Here is a 17,403-nt window from a genome sequence, read left to right as displayed (position 1 = left end):
GGAATTGTAGTTAGTTGATAGGAAGAAGCAAGCAGTCCTGCAGTCCTATATGCTTGTAGGATACAGCAATGTCTCAGGAATTCCTGTGTCTGGAGAAGTCGCCATCCTGGCATTACATGAAGAGTTTATCCCAGTCCTCCATTGCTAGGACACATAGGTGATGGAAGGGACAGTAGCAACCCAATCTGGGGCTGGACTGGCATCTGAAAGGCTTTAGGCATTAAGTCAGTCTAGCATGTTTAGTAAATGAACTGTTATATCTTTGTCTTGTTGCTTCCTTATGTTACTCCATTTATGTGAATACCTGTTCTCTCTTTGTCCAACCTCTAGTAACTTATAATCCATTCTTATTATTTTGTACAAGTGTGCTCTCTGCTTCACAGGAGCTGGCTAAAAGAGTTCCAGGTGGTATAGATGTGGAAGCCGTATGTGTTTAACACTTGGAGAGGTGGAGAAGAGAAGATGAAAATTGGTCTACCTGCAGAGAGAGGGGAAAGGAATAATTGCTTAAAGTAACAGGGGACATGTTTGAGAGATCATTATTACTACTTAGCCCAGCAAGGCTATTGGGAAGCTATTGGGAAATATTACTTGCTAGTAGGCAGTTATGACCGTATGGTGCTTAAGACAGTGAGGTATTAATCTATAGTGCTTGTGGGCATGCTGTTAAACAGGTGAATTTGTTACTTGCTTTTTTCCTCTTATAAAAATGCTATCTATAAATCCACTGCTACTATTTATAAAGCTTACTTATAAAACTCTGAATAAAACTTCTTTTTTTCTTTCTCCTGCCTCATACTTGCATATCTATGTATTGCAGAGCCAATACTCTTGTCAAAAGATGTTCCGAAGCAACTAATGTGATTAGTATTTGAAAGGTGTGCAAGGATGAAAACTGTAATGGAAGGTATGTAGAAATGCCAGTCACTGCAATCTCACTGGCAATGCAACTTGAAAATCTCTTAAGTCAGGGTTAAGGCTTAGTATATGGATGGTAAGGGAAAAGGAGGAACATAGCTCACTAATCTTCATTCAAAACATAGTTAACCTGCAAGTAAATAGTGAATTGATGGATCATTTAAAATCAGTGTTGCTCAGCAGCAAAACAGCATAAAATTGTGCATGAAGTTTTGCATTTCTTTTTTTTTTTTTTTGAAGTTGCTCATTATAGCTAAAGGTGTTTAACCCTTCTGCATCAGCATATGGGAGGTCCCAATCCTCTGGCCCCTGTGCTTTGGCCCTGTGGTGTGACTATACCATTGGTTTGGCTTTTGCTGGACCTTATGCTGAGCTGATTCAATGCAAAAGCCTGGCAAAACACTACTTATTGTACTAGTTTTCTGATGGTTTAACAAGCTGAATTAGTTTGGTACAGTCTGAGAACTACCAAAGTCAGTAGGAGAACGGGACAAGGATCAGTACCTCCTGTTATGATGATTACTTAGAGTGCAACTTTGCATTTGCTTGTAATTATCCTTGGCTTTCTTTTTTTTTTTGTTAATAGTACATTATTACAACCAAATGGTCATGACTTCTTTACATGGGCTATAATATATATGTATATAGCTACATATACACACATACATAGGTATTGAATCTAGATCTGGTATTAAATGGATCTAGGACACAGTAATATACTAAATATGTTTATCTAAAATATGGTATTAATGTAGTGGAATAGAAGTAATAAAGAATAGAAAGAATAAAACAAACTAAGATTCCATAAACAGCATGTCTTGAACTGATCTTATTAGATAACAGATATGCTCAGTTACTTAGGCTGCAATGGTTGCCTAAAAATTTAGGAACAGGAGGGAAACTAATCAGACTTTCAAGATGTGTAACCCATGATAATTGGTGACTATGTGGGCTCATTAGTGACTTCCTTAATCCCTAACACTGTCAGCTTTCCTCAGGTTGCCTATGTTTTATCTAGATTAGTGCTCTGATTATGGAGCAGTGACGGTGGTTTCTGTGCTCCTTTGAGAGTTTTCTGCTACTTAGGGATGATTCAGGTTCTCCAACAGCAGCTGCTAAACTGTCGTATTTTAGTCTGGGTTATTAAGGTAACCCAAAGTTGGTGTTGCTTTTTGTAAGGTAGACAAAAGTTAAGTGGATGTGTCAAAGCAACAGAGCCACTTCTATAGTGGAGATGGAAAACTGAAGAGGGGAGAGAAGCTAGGGCAGGAGCTAGTCCAACTGTTGTAGAGCAAGCCATTTTTACTCCTGAATTGGTTCCTTCATCTGGCTGATGAGAGATACTACTAGTTTTTCTTCAGTCTGCCTCATTATAGAAAACTCATGAAGTAACTTGAAGGCTGTGTAGGGGTTGATTCTGTAAGGTGCTGAGTTTTTGAGTAACTGCTTAGTGAATGTGCTCAACTCCCACCCAAAGCCAGTGGGAGTTCAGGGTATTCATACCATTCCAAATAAGCCTTTTTATTCTTAAAGATGTCTTGATAAAAGCAGCTTGTAAAACAATGATTTGTTTTCTTTCTGTTCTGTGGGTATAAATTATAACATATGCATGAAAAGGAAATAGATAACAGTTTTCTGTTTTAAAAAATGGCTAGAAACAAGCAACAATGTCAAAGGCAAGGACATATGAATCTTATTTGATTTAAATCTGTTTTTATGCCAAGTGTGTGTGGTTTTGCTAGCTTGAGAAATAAATCCACTGAATGGACTTAACTGATAACATATTCTTTCCTGCATTTGTTCAGAGAAAACTTTGATAAACTGTAGGTACAAAGTTTTAAAATTGCCGAGTCTTGCTTTTAGCTATAGCTCCCTGTTTTTCTGGATTTAATAACACTAGCAGCTTATAAAGAGGGATTGGTTTTCATTGCTGTAGATTTACACAGGTCCATCAAGAGTATAAACAAAGCCTCATATTCCGCAGCAAAAGAGTCTGAAATTTTACATAAAGGTTCTAGTTGCAGTAGGCTACAATACATAGCTACATTATTTATTATGTTAAAATGGAGGCTTTTAATAAGTTCAGCTCACAAATAAAGATTAATAGTTGATAGAGTAGTGCTTCTGATACTTTGATGAAAAGCTCTGCATGTTTTACGCTGCCCTGCACTTAGTTCTTAATATATCAAAGATGTTTGTGCTGGAAATGCGCAACTGTCGGTAAGAAGCTGAAGCAGTGGGCAGATGGGAAAGTGGAATATGCACACGAGCTGAATGTTCTTGAGTCAGCAGTGAAGTAGCAAATAGTGCATGACAAGCTGTCTTTTAAGACTTCAGGCTTAATCAGTTCAGATCTCAGTCATTTGCTTCCCTTGGAGTATTGCTCCAGGACCTTGCAGGCTCAAGAAAACAGAACCAGAGCAGAGGACAAGTCGAGGTTTGGGGATTTTTCTTCCCTGAAAAAAAGCTGCTTTTTTTTTTTTTAAAGGCAAACAACAAAGCTGTGCTACAGAGGTCTAGTATGGTTAAAAAGGCTTTGAGCTCCTTTAAGTTGCAATGTCTCTCTTGCATTTTTCAGAAGCTTCTCTCTTTCTGGAAGGCCTGTGTGCCAGTTGATTTCAACTGTTTTCTCATTAACGGCCTACCCATAAGTGAGTTTTAATCGTAGTAATAATTGCATAGGGCAAAGGAGTCTCCTACAGCTTCTAGATGACAGTGAAAGTTATCTCCCTTGTGGCTAGGAAAACATTCCTTCAGTTTCTGTATTGGGGGTGGGGAGATGCTAAATCGCTGTGGTTGCTGCCTCCCCCTTAGAGTCCAGCTGTTGATAAAATTACAGCCTGGTATGTAGGAGTAGTCATGCTTGTGCTGACATGAGAGAAAGATCTGGGAGGGGCACAATAGGGCTGATTATTTCAGTGGCTCTGCCAGTTCTGACAGTTTGTAGACAGAAATGTGACCTAAATAGTGGCCATATCCAAGTGTAGAACATTGAGTAAGAAACACACAGATTGGGAGGCAAACTCAGTATTTCTCTAGAGGCTGTCCCTGCTATATGTTGAAAGAAATGAGCTGCAAAGAGTACTGGAAAAAATATTATTTGGAGGGGGAAGCTTTGGTTGCAGGTCTGAGTCTCTCCCAATATCACCATTTCTGTTTGCATCCTTAGTGTTCATTTGGCTAATAGCTGTATTTTTGCCATCTTCACAGGGTTAAGCCAGTGGCTTCTTTGACAGCTGTGTAAGTCCATAGGTCAGTAGGGAGGGAGTAGCATTTTACCTTAATTCTTTCTCGGCCAAAGTAATATGCTATAAAAATCAGAGAGCTTTTTTAGTGTAAGCTGTACATACTGATATTGAAGCAGATTGCCATTGAAGCATGGGAAATGCATCCTGTGCAGCTAGGGACTTGACACATTTGGATACGCCAGGTAATGTCTTTGCCTTTCCCTCCCAAAATGATACATGTCCTGAGAACAGATCCAGCTGAGAGAGAGAATATATGCTGAGGAACACTAACAAAACGATTGCAGTCACTTATGAACAGTTACACAAATGTATAAGGTATGTGTGTATGATTATTAAACATTCAAAAATTAAGCTAAGTATGTGTTCAGAAATAATCAACTATACCCAGAAAACTAAACCAAGCATTTGTAGAGAATATTTACCTTGTGCTCTTCCTTAGTATTTTGGTTTTAGTTTGTTTTGTTTTTTTTTAAATCTCTCATTTAAATGCTAGTTTATTTCTGCTTTTAAATGCTCCAAGACCCCTGTGTAAGGCAATTCTACTGTAAAATTTCTCTCCCACCCATGCTCTATGCAGCGTTAGGCTTATTTTGCTTTTCATCTCCCCCTGCCGGCACTATTGCATGATTAAATGGGTACTGTAACATGATTTCAGGTATGGACAATTTCTTTGAAAAGACAGTTTAAAAAATACTTGAACAAATTCAATACAAATCACTGTTCAAGCTCTCTGAGGCTTGACTGTAAACACACCCTCAATTTCTAGTCACTTCAGTATGGAACGAAGCCCTGGAAACCAGGAATGGAACACTTCCAGGGGTCAACAGTACCTGTTCATCTTCATGCTGCCAGTTAGCCACTGTGTGCAAACCAAATGCACTACCCAAACAGCAAAAAACTAAGTGAATTCCTTAGTTTATGTATTTGAGTGGCAAAATATGCATTTTCAGTTTACTTTTTTTCCTGCCGGGGTGTCTTTGCCCAGTTTTGATGCTAATCAGTCCAAGCTGAGAAGTAAGCAATGATGTTAAGATGGATGTTAAGCTCTATTAGAAAAGTTGTACTAAATGGAAAAAGTTCTCAAAAAATGGGAAAAGTCCTTTTCTATTGAGAAACAGCTACCATTACTTAGTTCTGGAGGGACTAGAAATTATGTTAATTTTCTCCCCACTTCAAACCCATGTCAGAATAGTTCCCTGGGAGCCTGCTCTGCTCACCTAATTTCCCTTTTGCTGGTATCTCTCTTTGCATGGGGCAGTATAGTCACTACATCACTTGGGCTGTGTCACTAGTTTGGAACGTGCTCTGTTTCCCAATCCTCAAGTCGTTTTCATTCTTTAACCTTTTCCTGAATATCTGTTATTTTCTTCATATGCCTTGAGTGGCTCTGCTGGAAAGAGGTTTTTTTTCTTCATTTCTTTTGAATAAGTGGGAAAATAAAACACTTGTTATTTTGAATCTGTGGATAAAATCTGAGTAACTTCCTAAGGCATCATGTATTGTCTTCTGGTTTATTCTATGAATGTGCAACTCTACATGATTTTCAAACGTAATTGAATAAATATTTTCATTATGTATAATGGATGAGATTCAAAAAATCAAACGTGTAACTCACTGATGGCTGGTATTTGAATGTCTAACAATATTTTCCATTACTAATAATCTGGCAAAATGTTGTGTCTAATGGGTTATCTCAGCTAAGAAGCAGACAGTGGGTTGGGGTGTTCCTCTGTTGTTTTGCTTATTTACAATGAATCACAATTGTCTCCTCTTGCTTCATTTCTGTGTTTTGAGAAATCGATTTAATTCATTGCTTCCAGCTCAGGTCCCTTCCTAACTGACTCCTCACCCTCTGGTTTTCTCCTGGGATTATACCACAATGCCTGCCTCCACGGCCTGCTTTGTCCAGTCCTTTCACTCAGTCTGGGTGCATTTTCTGTCTTGAGGTTGCAGCCACTGTACAGCTCACAGCGTCCATGTACAATGATCCTCTATTTAAATCTCTCTGCTTGCATAATTTAGGCTATATAGCAGCCTTTCTGGGGTCTTTGTTTCAGCTGGGGGGGTTCTGTTCCATGAAAGGGATGTGTAATTACTCACCTCCATGAGGAGGGTGACTGTTCTCATGTGCCAGCTTCAGTGAAATTTTTGGCTAGCTGTTCGCAGAAATGTTTCACTGTGATCATGCCACCAGGTATCCCCAGACTAGTCACTAGAGGTCAACATTATCATCTTCTAATAGAGCACTGACTACCATATAATTGAAGGACAGTCTCTTTGCTTGTAGCAGTTCATTTCTCCAAATGCTTTAAAGGTTCGTGATGGGATGTTACTGATCCTGCCACGGTCCAAGGTTAGGAGGACAGAAGATGTAAAACAGGAGTTAGTAGTTTCTCACAGCATGGGCTTTTTAAAGGTACCGGGAGCAAGATACATAAATCTGAAGGCCTTTGCCTTCCTGTGCCTGAGGCTGCTTTTGGCAAGTGCCTTGGGGAACAGTGGCAAAGCCAACAGGGTAGAGCAATAAAGAAAACTTTTCTGGAGCCACTGGTGTGTGTCAGAGTTGTAGGTCTTCCAGCTCACGTGCATGTAGCCAGGGACTCCTGTCAGTACAACATGCACTTCATCAGCATCATGACTCTTGGGGATCCCCAGGATTTTCCAGATGCGGAAGTGTTATCTTTACATTCCTCCTTGGAGATGCTCTTTACTGTTTCTAGCTTGGACAAGCATACAGTCTATCTGAAGTCTCTGACAAACTGTTCCATAACTGGATGGAAGTTAAGAAAACCGAAACCAGGCAGGAAGAGCCTAACACTGCATCATTTCATAAGCAGCTGATGGAACGAAGCCTGGCCTACAGATCGGTGTCCCTGAAGATTTCTTCATAGTTGGGGTATTTAAAAGTGACCTCCCTCTTACAGATTTTCTGGTGTTTAGTTTAATCTTGCAGGCTTTCTCTTGGCTGGAACACTTGCAGGATCTTTTTCCCCTAGGTAGCCAGTTGCCTGTTTTCATGCAACTTGAAGGAACTGCGTGTATCTGAGATTTCTGTTCATTTGTTAAATTCGTTTGAAATCAACCAACATATTCAGTGTTTATTAGGGGGATGACACAGATTGCATCATTACTTTAATGTTTATTCCTTACCTAATTTCCTGTGGGAATATGATGTAAATAGTCTTCATCCTAAGAAATCTGCAGAAACCATATTTGTTACTACAAATGCAGTATACTCTGGGCTAAATCATCCACTCTACATTTAATGAACTTTGAAAGAGGTGAAAAAAGCAACACTTTTAGGGAGAGCATGGATGAGAGTTTCAAGTGTGCATCTATATATACCAAATCTCCTTTCAGCTTATAACTTTATCTGCTAGGTCCAAGAGGAACATTGAAGATGGGGGAGAGGAAGGGAAGATGGATCTATCCAAAGGCACAAAATAAGATTGCCTGGGTGATCCTGGGTGTAATTATCAAGGCTTTAACCAGTCAGGATTTTCATTGTTCCTGTTGCTTCTGTTGGAAAGTTGCTCATAATTTCCCATGTTTCTGTTTTTTAATAAAAACATGGTGTTCATGTCAAATTTCTAGAACTTGAGCCAGTAATATGTTTCTATTTGTCAGACTGGAAGAAAAAGAAACAGAAACAGTACTTTACAAACTCTTTCCCCCCGCCCCCCGTAGGAGTTGTCTTCTCACTTGCTGTCAAGAGACTTGCCAGGAGAGGAAATGCAGACTGCCCTCTGTTCTGGCTGGGCTGCTGTGCATTGCTGTCTCGTTTTTAGCTAATGCAGCTTGACTGCTTCTGGGCTATAAGCTAGGCCCACGGGCTGTGCCAGGCAGCTCTCCCAGCTCATCTGGACTAGCTCAGAATCTTTGCACAGTGGTGGCCAGTGTGGGGGAGTCATACTGCGATATGGAGACTAAAGGCCACACTGAGATGCTGTGGAGGTAATGGCAAAACACGGGTGCGGGGCAAAAAAGTTCTGTTCCCGTTTTCTGTGCAGAGCTGGCGTATCACCTTTGGTAGACTGACACCACTGTGTTTTCCCAGTCTAAGTCTGGAGGAGGGCTATCTATCTGGCATAGAGCGCTGTTGTCAGGGCTAAGCTGAAATTCCATGAATGGTGTGAGCTTGCACAAACTGATGGTACTGCTGAAGGAGATGGCTCTGCTGCCCTCTCCTCCCTCCTTCCCTCCCTGTGCGCGCAAATGTTTCTGCAGCTGTGCAGACAATGTCTGCATGGGTAAGCTAAACAGGCCTGGGGCAGAGGCCCAAGCACTAGCATGCTCTCTGTTCATACTGCAAATTGTGGTATAGTCTATGGCACAGCTCTGGGCCGGTCAGCACCCCTCCCAGCAATACTCTGGGCGGCACAGGCCAGTGACTGTTTCCAGCTGGCCATTTGGATGTAGCCCTGTTGGTGGCAATAAGGGAGTTTAGCTGTACGGATGCAGGCTGTTCTTTGCAATAAGTAGATATGAAAATTAACTATAGCATCGTGTCATTGTTCTTTAAACCTTGATAAGCTGACTGTGTCTAGTTGCTTATCCCTGGATGCATATAAATGGAGTTTTCATATTCCTGCCTCTCTCTCTGCTGGACCAAAATTGAAATGAGTAACAGAAATACGAGAGCATTTGAAAACCTGTTTCGGGAAACGCTATACCTAGTTTTTGTATGCCATCCAAGCATCTTTGTATATGGTGGAAAGGCCACCTGAAATTAGAAGTATGCAAACACTGAACAGTGACCACAATGTCACCTGGGTTTGACACCTGATGTCTTATTAGAAGTTGCAGTCTTTACTCACCAATAGCCAGTGTCAGGACCTGAGCTGTGCTTCATAAAGCTGAGAACAAACACTTCCAGGGTTGAAACCATACTAGCTTTTGCACCTCTAAGAGTCAGCTTATTTAGAAGTAAGATTTCCTCCAGCACATTGGAGCAGAGGTTCCCTGAAGGAAGAGAGCAGAAGGCTGTACTGGGAGGATTGCTTTCCTTATATCTGGAGGCCCAAACTTTTACATGTGCTGTGTGTTCCTGGGCGACCGGGGTTTCCTATGCGAGCCCGTTGTGTGATCAGTGCAATCCACTTACTCCACGTGGCATCAGTCGTGTGATGTGTAGAGGAGACCCTCCCTTTGAACATCCAGCCCAGCACTGGCAGTCGGGGTGCTAAGAGGAGCTGTGTTTCAGTACCAACCACTTCCGAGGCGGCTTGAACTCCTTCATATGCTGCCAATATCTCTTTTTCAGTTTGAGTATAGCGAGCCTCGGATCCTCTGTATCCTCGACTCCAAAACCCCAGGGGTCGACCTCGGGTCTCCCCAGGTGCTTTCTGCCAGAGGCTCCAGGTAGGTCCATTCTCCCTGGCTGCAGTATAGAGCACATTTTTAACATCTTGTCCTGCCCGGACTGGTCCAAGGGCTACTGCATGAACAATCTCCCGTTTAATTTGTTCAAAGGCTTGCTGTTGCTCAGGGCCCCATTTAAAATCATTCTTCTTCCGGGTCACTTGATAGAGAGGGCTTACAATCAGACTGTAATTTGGAATATGCATTCTCCAAAAACCCACAACACCTAAGAAAGCCTGTGTTTCCTTTTTATTAGTCGGTGGAGACATAGCTGCTATTTTGTTGATCGCATCCATTGGGATCTGACGACGTCCATCTTGCCATTTTATTCCTAAAAACTGGATCTCCTGTGCGGGTCCCTTGACCTTACTTTCTTTTGTGGCAAAACCGGCTTTCAGAAGGATTTGGATTATTTTCTTCCCTTTCTCAAAGACTTCTTCTGCCGTGTTGCCCCATACAATGATGTCATCAATGTATTGCAGGTGTTCCGGAGCTTCACCTTTTTCCAGTGCAGTCTGGATTAGTCCATGGCAAATGGTGGGGCTGTGTTTCCACCCCTGGGGCAATCGATTCCAAGTGTACTGGACACCCCTCCAAGTAAAGACAAACTGTGGACGACACTCTGCTGCCAGAGGGATTGAGAAAAACGCATTAGCAATGTCAATTGTGGCATACCACTTGGCTGCCTTTGACTCTAGTTCGTATTGAAGTTCTAGCATATCTGGAACGGCAGCACTCAGCGGTGGCGTAACTTCATTCAGGCCACGATAGTCAACTGTTAGTCTCCACTCCCCCGTTAGACTTTCGCACTGGCCATATGGGACTATTAAAGGGTGAGCGAGTTTTGCTGATCACTCCTTGGCTCTCCAGTTGGCGAATCAACTTGTGGATGGGAATCAGAGAGTCTCGGTTGGTGCGATATTGCCGCCGGTGCACCGTCGTGATAGCAATTGGCACTTGTTGTTCTTCAACCCTCAGCAACCCCACAATCGAAGGGTCTTGAGAGAGACCAGGCAGGGTAGACAGCTGTTCAGTGCCCTCCGTCTCCAAGGCAGCTATACCAAAAGCCCATCGATACCCCTTCGGGTCCTTAAAATACCCTCTCCTGAGATAATCTATGCCAAGGATACACGGAGCCTCCGGACCAGTCACAATGGGGTGTTTCTGCCATTCATTCCCAGTTAGGCTTACTTCAGCTTCCAATACAGTTAACTCTTGGGATCGCCCTGTCACACCAGAAATACAGATGGGTTCTGCCCCTTTATAACTTGATGGCATTAGAGTGCACTGTGCACCGGTGTCTACTAGAGCCTTGTACTCCTGTGGGTCTAACGTGCCAGGCCATCGAATCCACACAGTCCAATAGACCCGGTTATCCCTTTCCTCCACCTGGCTGGAGGCAGGGCCCCTCTAATTCTGGCCAGAGTATCCGGTATTCACTTCTTGTAAAATTGGCTCAGAAGTCCCTTCAAGAGGATCAGAAATAAGATCAGCCCTTCTACTCTGTTTGGAAACTGGAGCAGCATTTTTCCTAGTAGAATCCCCTTTTATGGTGGTTTTTCCTCGCAGCTCACGTACCCGTGCATTTAGGACCGAGGTAGGTTTTCCATCCCATTTCCTCATGTCCTCTCCATGATCACATAGGTAAAACCACAGGGCACCTCGCGGTGTGTACCTTCTACATTCTCTCTCTTGGGCAGAGGAGCGCTCACTCCTAATAGCTGAGACGTTGGTCCTTACAGGTGGGCAATAGGACATATCCTCTTTGAATTGTTGGAAATCCTCGGACAGCTTCTCCACAGCCGAAATGCAGGCTTGTAGGGAGGAGGAGAGATTTTCTTCGTATTGACGGAGTTGGCGAGCCACTTCATCCACTGTCGGTGCCTCTTCGTCTTTCCAGGTCATTATTGCCAGTGAGTTGGCATAGGACGATGGTGCGCTCCGTACAAATTTCTGCCACATGGGTCGTGTGCATTGGACTTCGTCTGGATCTTTGGGTAATTGTGGGTTGTCCGGGTCATGATGAATCGTCTCTAGCACAGCTAATTCCCTCAGATATTGGATACCTTTTTCCATGGTGGTCCACTTGCTTGATTGACATATAACATCTTCCTTAAAGGGGTACCTTTCCTTCACACTTAACAAGAGTCGCCTCCAGAGGCTGATGGCTTGTGTTCCTCTTCCAATTGCCTTGTCAATGCCACCTTCCCTGGCAAGTGATCCCAGCTGCTTGGCTTCCCTACCTTCTAATTCCAAGCTATTAGCCCCATTGTCCCAGCATCGGAGTAGCCAGGTGATAATATGCTCACCTATACGGCGGCCAAAATCTTTTCGCATATCCCGCAGCTCACTCAAGGATAGGGACCGGGTTATTGCCTCTGGTTCTGCCTCTTCCTCCTGTTCCCGTGATGGCCCTGGTTCACCTTCATCCTTTGCTAAGCGAGCTGAATTTTTTGTATATTTCTTTTTCTGTACGGGGGCAACTGATACTGGTGCAGGTTGATCCGCTGGTTCAGTTGCAGTATCGCTCGCCGGGTTTTGGATAACCGCAGCGTCTGTCGCCAAGGTTTGGGTAGCAGCAGCAGTGCTCGTCGCTGGGGCTGGAGGGACCGCAGTGCCCGTTGCCAGGGTTTGGGTAGCTGCTGTGCTCGTTGCCACGGCTGGAGGGGCTGCAGTGCCTGTTGCTGAGGTTTGGGTAGCCACAGTGCTCATCGCTTTGTTGTTAGGTCCAGAGACCTTCTCTTCCCCTTGGGGGTGCTGAGTTGTGTCGAACAGGGCTCGATAGGCATGGGCCAGGCCCCAGCACGTTGCAGTGATTTGTATCTCTCTAGAGCTGCCGGGGTGACAGCATACCTTTTCCAAATATTTTACTAGTTCTTCTGGATTCTGCATTTGTTCAGGGGTGAATTTCCAAAACACTGGAGGTGCCCACTTTTCTAGGTACTTGCCCATACTACCCCACACACCCTGCCACTCATAATTATCCAGCCTCGGGGCAGACCTCTGGGTGATCTTCTTAAATAGTTGTTTAACCTTAAACAAGAGCTGAACCACATTCAGGAGCATGCTAATTCCCAGCAATAGGGCTAGGACCGTGCTGGTATCAACATCCCAAGAGTATTCAAATTTTTCAAAATTCCCAAACACCATTGTAACTGGACTGAAGGAGAAAGGAGAGGGGAAGAAAGGTATCCCACTCATAGACTGGTTTTCCAAGGAGGAAAGGTAAATGGTATAATTATTAATAGTTTCCCACAGATGGCTCCCGCCGTATAAATGTGACAATGCTGAGTGCAAATACCGGATTAATTCCACAACTGATGACTTTATCATACCATAAACCAGTGTTATACAACACATCAAAGCGAAAACCTTAATCCACCTCCCACGGATGATAAGCAGCAGAAGAGGGACTACATACAGCAAGCGAGGTGATACATAACAGAACTTTAAAAACCAGAGCAACAACTCTAACACATAAATCAACATAATGACCAGCTACTATTAGACCAATATAATGAATGCTTATAACAATTTTGTTTTAACGAGCTCTGGTCAGGTTTGTCGTTATCTCAACCCTTCGTGCCCCACGTTGGGTGCCAAAATGGACTGTCATGGTTTAACCCCAGCCAGCAGCTAAGCACCACGCAGCCGCTCACTCACTCCCCCCCACCCAGTGGGATGGGGGAGAAAATCGGGAAAAAGAAGCAAAACCCACGGGTTGAGATAAGAACAGTTTAATAGAACAGAAAAGAAGAAACGAATAATGATAATGATGACACTAATAAAATGACAACAGCAATAATGAAAGGATTGGAATGTACAAATGATGCGCAGTGCAATTGCTCACCACCCGCCGACCGGCACCCAGCTAGTCCCCGAGCGGCGATTCCCCGCCCCCACTTTCCAGTTCCTATACTAGATGGGACGTCCCATGGTGTGGAATACCCTGTTGGCCAGTTTGGGTCACGTGCCCTGGCTGTGTCCTGTGCCAACTTCTTGTGCCCCTCCAGCTTTCTCGCTGGCTGGGCATGAGAAGCTGAAAAATCCTTGAAGTTAGTCTAAACACTACTAGCAGCAACTGAAAACATCGGTGTTATCAACATTCTTCACATACTGAACTCAAAACATAGCACCGTACCAGCTACTAGGAAGACAGTTAACTCTATTCCAGCTGAAACTAGGACAGGTACTTTCTTTGAAAGTGCTCTGCTTAACCACTGCTTCAGAGTAGGTTCTAGTCAGCAGAACTGATTTCTTAATGAACCTGAATGGACAGGTTTCCTATTGCTTTTGAACCCCTAAATGCACTGCTCTCCCTTCAGAACTGCAGAGTTCACCTGTTTCTATGTAATTACTGCTTTTTACCTAGTCATTCCTTTATTATTGCTAGATGGAAGCATGGACATAGAGCTCTTAACCTCTCCATTAGCACTGCATTCAAACTAGAAGTGGATTTGGTTTCATAAGGTAAAATCATGGAGACGTTACATTTTATGCTGAGATAATTTTGTACTGCTTTGTTTCAGGTTTGCTCTTGACATACGAGCTTCCTGTTAGCCTAGCAAAGGTCTTCTAACATGTCTGTTTTCTTCATTCTTCTTTCCACAAACTAAAATAGCTTAGTGGTGCAGAGACTGTCAGCATTACCTTTGTTCCCTCTTTATACTTGTATTTTACACAATAACCTCCGGGAAACAATCCTATTCCTGGAAATTCATCACATTCCACGCAGTTGTGTGGCCTCACTGATGGTGTTCTTCAGCTGCTTCAAGTGATTCAGTGGGACTTCCATTTGTGTTTGGGATTCCTGGAAGGTTTGTCATATACAGTGCTTTAAAAATGCAATACAGCAGATGAAGCCAGGCATACAAAAAAGCACAATTCAGTCTCTTAAATTATTATTAGCCAGTCTAAAGGGGAAGTTGTCTACTGCATAGTCTGAGTCTTAAAGGTCTCAAGTGTAAGTATATAATCTTTAGCCTCTTGCTAAACAAAGAGTCATTGTACCATATACAGTCCAACCAACAGCTAGACCAAAACAGCTTGCATGGATGTTTCATCCCCTTACATTTGTGCTGTCATAAACAATCTTATCTCTCAGCTCATCTGCATGCAGGCTTGCTTTAGTATGTAAGCATATGTGTATGTATATGGAAATACACACAGCCTTAATTCTAAATACTTGAGTGTGATAGTTGTTCATATAGATAGAAACCTCTGGCAATGCAGCCTGGACTGCTTGGACAACTCTGCAAATCACATCCACCAGAAACACCTACAGCTGCGAGAAGGGAAGAATGAAGCCCTTGGACTGTGACCTTTCAACTCTGTGAATGGCTCACAGCCAGAGCTTGGAGGATACAAAAGCCCTTCTAGAAGTAACAACAAAGAGACTTTTAAATGTGGAGTCACTGACCTAGCTGAATTGGTTATAGTCCCCGTGGAGAGCCAACTGTTGACAATCTAGGAAAGGGGAAAGTAAAAAGGAAAGAGTCGGGTGCATGCTCTGTGTATGATGCCTGAATAGTTGGACTGACAAATAGTGTAGGCCACAGATTGCTGTTATTTACGCCCTCTCACCACAGAAGACCGTTCTGAACAGTCTTCCTGAACACTGCTCACTCTCCTGTGAGGTTACCCACTACAGAGGCTGTGCCCACTGTGGCCTTTGTACCAAAGGAGTCCTGGAGCAGTGAATTGCATTGTCTTTTGGGTGGTTCCTCTACTGAAGTAGTGTGAAGTAGCCGGAGTTGAAATTGTAAACTATCCCTAAGTTTTTTGGTGGGCTTTTTTTTTTCCAACAGTTGGATTCAAACTGATTCCTAGTGAAGTGCAAGGCTCAAATATATGATTGAAAAACAACAGAGGAAAAAAAACACTTTTAACTTTGTGCGTTGAAATGGGGGCAAGTCTGAACATAGCAGGCATAATTGCAGTGGGGTCAGATGCATTCCACGTAAGCGACTGTCGGCTGATGAATAAGCACGAAGCACAGCGCAGGATGTATGCCGACTTCCGCTGCCAGAAGTAGTGTTGTCCTGGACCTGTGTCATGCATAAGCAGCAAAACACGTATCCATTCATCCTCTGCGTGGGCATAGTCTAATGACGCAGGAAAATGTTGGGAGCTGTCTTCTGCCATTACGCTAGTGATTTAAATAATCACACCGGTACCCAATTAGAATGATGATGGGGAGATTTTCATTCTATTGTACCTCCACTGATGGCACCAGTATGGCCTAGGAACTGCACGTCCACACTGGGCATGAAAACTTGCACCAGAACAGACTTTTACTGCTTAATAGCTCAGTGATGCTTAGCACTATAAATCCAAAAATACGATTACTTTTATCTGACCGGGCTCTTCTGTGTTAGGAATCCCACGACTCTTAAAGCTACTGAGCTCATACAGAAGCCACCAAACGCCACTTCACATTTTGCTCCTTATCAGCTATGTCTGTATCAGATAATCTCCTTTGCAGGTAAATTATTGACTAGCTCATCCCCAATCCCCTGAGACTTCCTCTCTCCTGCCAGGCACCGTATTTCAGAGAATCATTTAGACATGTGGGTTTTTTCAGTGTTGATCTGTTCCAGCAATTAACACAAAACATGGTTTATTTTAAGTTTAGGCAGCCAAGACTGCTGCTATATTTTAGTGCTTTCCAATTTTGAGAATCTATTCTAATCCTGACCCTTTCCCAGCTAACAAGCATACCATATGTCTGATTACTCAGGTTCCCATGCAAAATAGGAAATTAAAAATTCCAGACGATTAACAAACATTTCTTTTTGTTTATTTTGAGATGACTGTTTTAAAATACCATAAAAAATTTAGGGACCTGTTTCTCCAACACTTACTTTATCATTTAGATGTGTAAAAGGATGTTTTCATTAAGAATGTGCTGTTTGTGTTTTTAAATTATGATTTATTGACACAGGTTTGCTAGCAGTAAAAGATCTGCAGATAACTGTTTGAAGACAGTGGACAAAAAGGTGGGTAATTCAATGGTGGAATTTCATGGGGGCGGGGGGGGGGGGGGAAGAGGGAACTAGGGAAAAGCATTCCAAGCAGAGGTCTAATGACAGTGAAAGACTTGAATCCTCCTTAAAACATCCAAGCCCAAAGCATGATGCAAAGTGGACCACCACTGACAGTCTGTTATCTCTTAGCAGGACGTCAGCCAGGGGGAGCATGACATGTAACCAGTGACTCAGTCCAATACAGCATCGGAACCAGGATACCCGTCGGGATAGGTCACTGCTCTGGCAAGTAGAGACTTCCCTAAAAGTAGAGCTGCCTTGTATTAATTTATAGATTCTGTGCTTAAATTTGGTTATGAGCAGACCAGCTCTGTGATTATCACAGTCTGGCTTGTGTGAGGGGCAGAAGGCTGTTAAGAAAACCAAGTATGAGAGAAAACCAAATACTTGAATTAAGTCATCTCTCTGTGAGTGCTTGAAGGAGGGCAAGAGATGGTGCCCACGTAGAAAAAAGCCTGTATGCATGTCAGACCAGCTACAGCATTTCAGTAGAGAACATCAGAGGGGGCAGAGAGTAGGGGGCAGGCTGGAAGGCAAGGACCGAACCTGGGGCAGCCTCTGCTACCACCTGAGGACAGCAAGCTTGGTGACTGACTCTTGTCTAAATGTCCTCCCGCAGAAGCGTTTGTCCTTGCTGCTGCTTGTTTATTCTATCACACCCATAAAGGTGCATTGGTAGTAATAAAAGCCTTCGTTATTTTGCAAGTAGCATTTAGTAATTATAAAGCGCTTGTTCTGAGCTCTGGCTGCTGGGCTCCAACCCTCCTGCTTCACGTGAGCTACCCCCACTCATTGCATCACATCTAAAATTAGATAAGATGCTGTATCCC

General features: G+C 43.2%; 1 long non-coding RNA gene across 1 annotated transcript; it reads left to right on the top strand.

Moving 5' to 3' along the window:
- The first annotated feature begins 26 nt into the window (after positions 1-26).
- LOC121233722 lies at positions 27-16,784 on the top strand. Its single transcript, XR_005933749.1, has 4 exons — positions 27-907; positions 4,398-4,481; positions 16,471-16,525; positions 16,706-16,784. It is a non-coding gene; the product is annotated as an uncharacterized LOC121233722 (long non-coding RNA).
- Positions 16,785-17,403: the final 619 nt, after the last annotated feature.

Source organism: Aquila chrysaetos, chromosome 12 (genome assembly GCF_900496995.4).
Source record: "Aquila chrysaetos chrysaetos chromosome 12, bAquChr1.4, whole genome shotgun sequence".
Classification (NCBI taxonomy): domain Eukaryota; kingdom Metazoa; phylum Chordata; class Aves; order Accipitriformes; family Accipitridae; genus Aquila; species Aquila chrysaetos.
The sequence above is the reverse complement of the archived record's forward strand: the minus strand, read 5'-3'. Positions and strand labels throughout refer to the sequence as shown.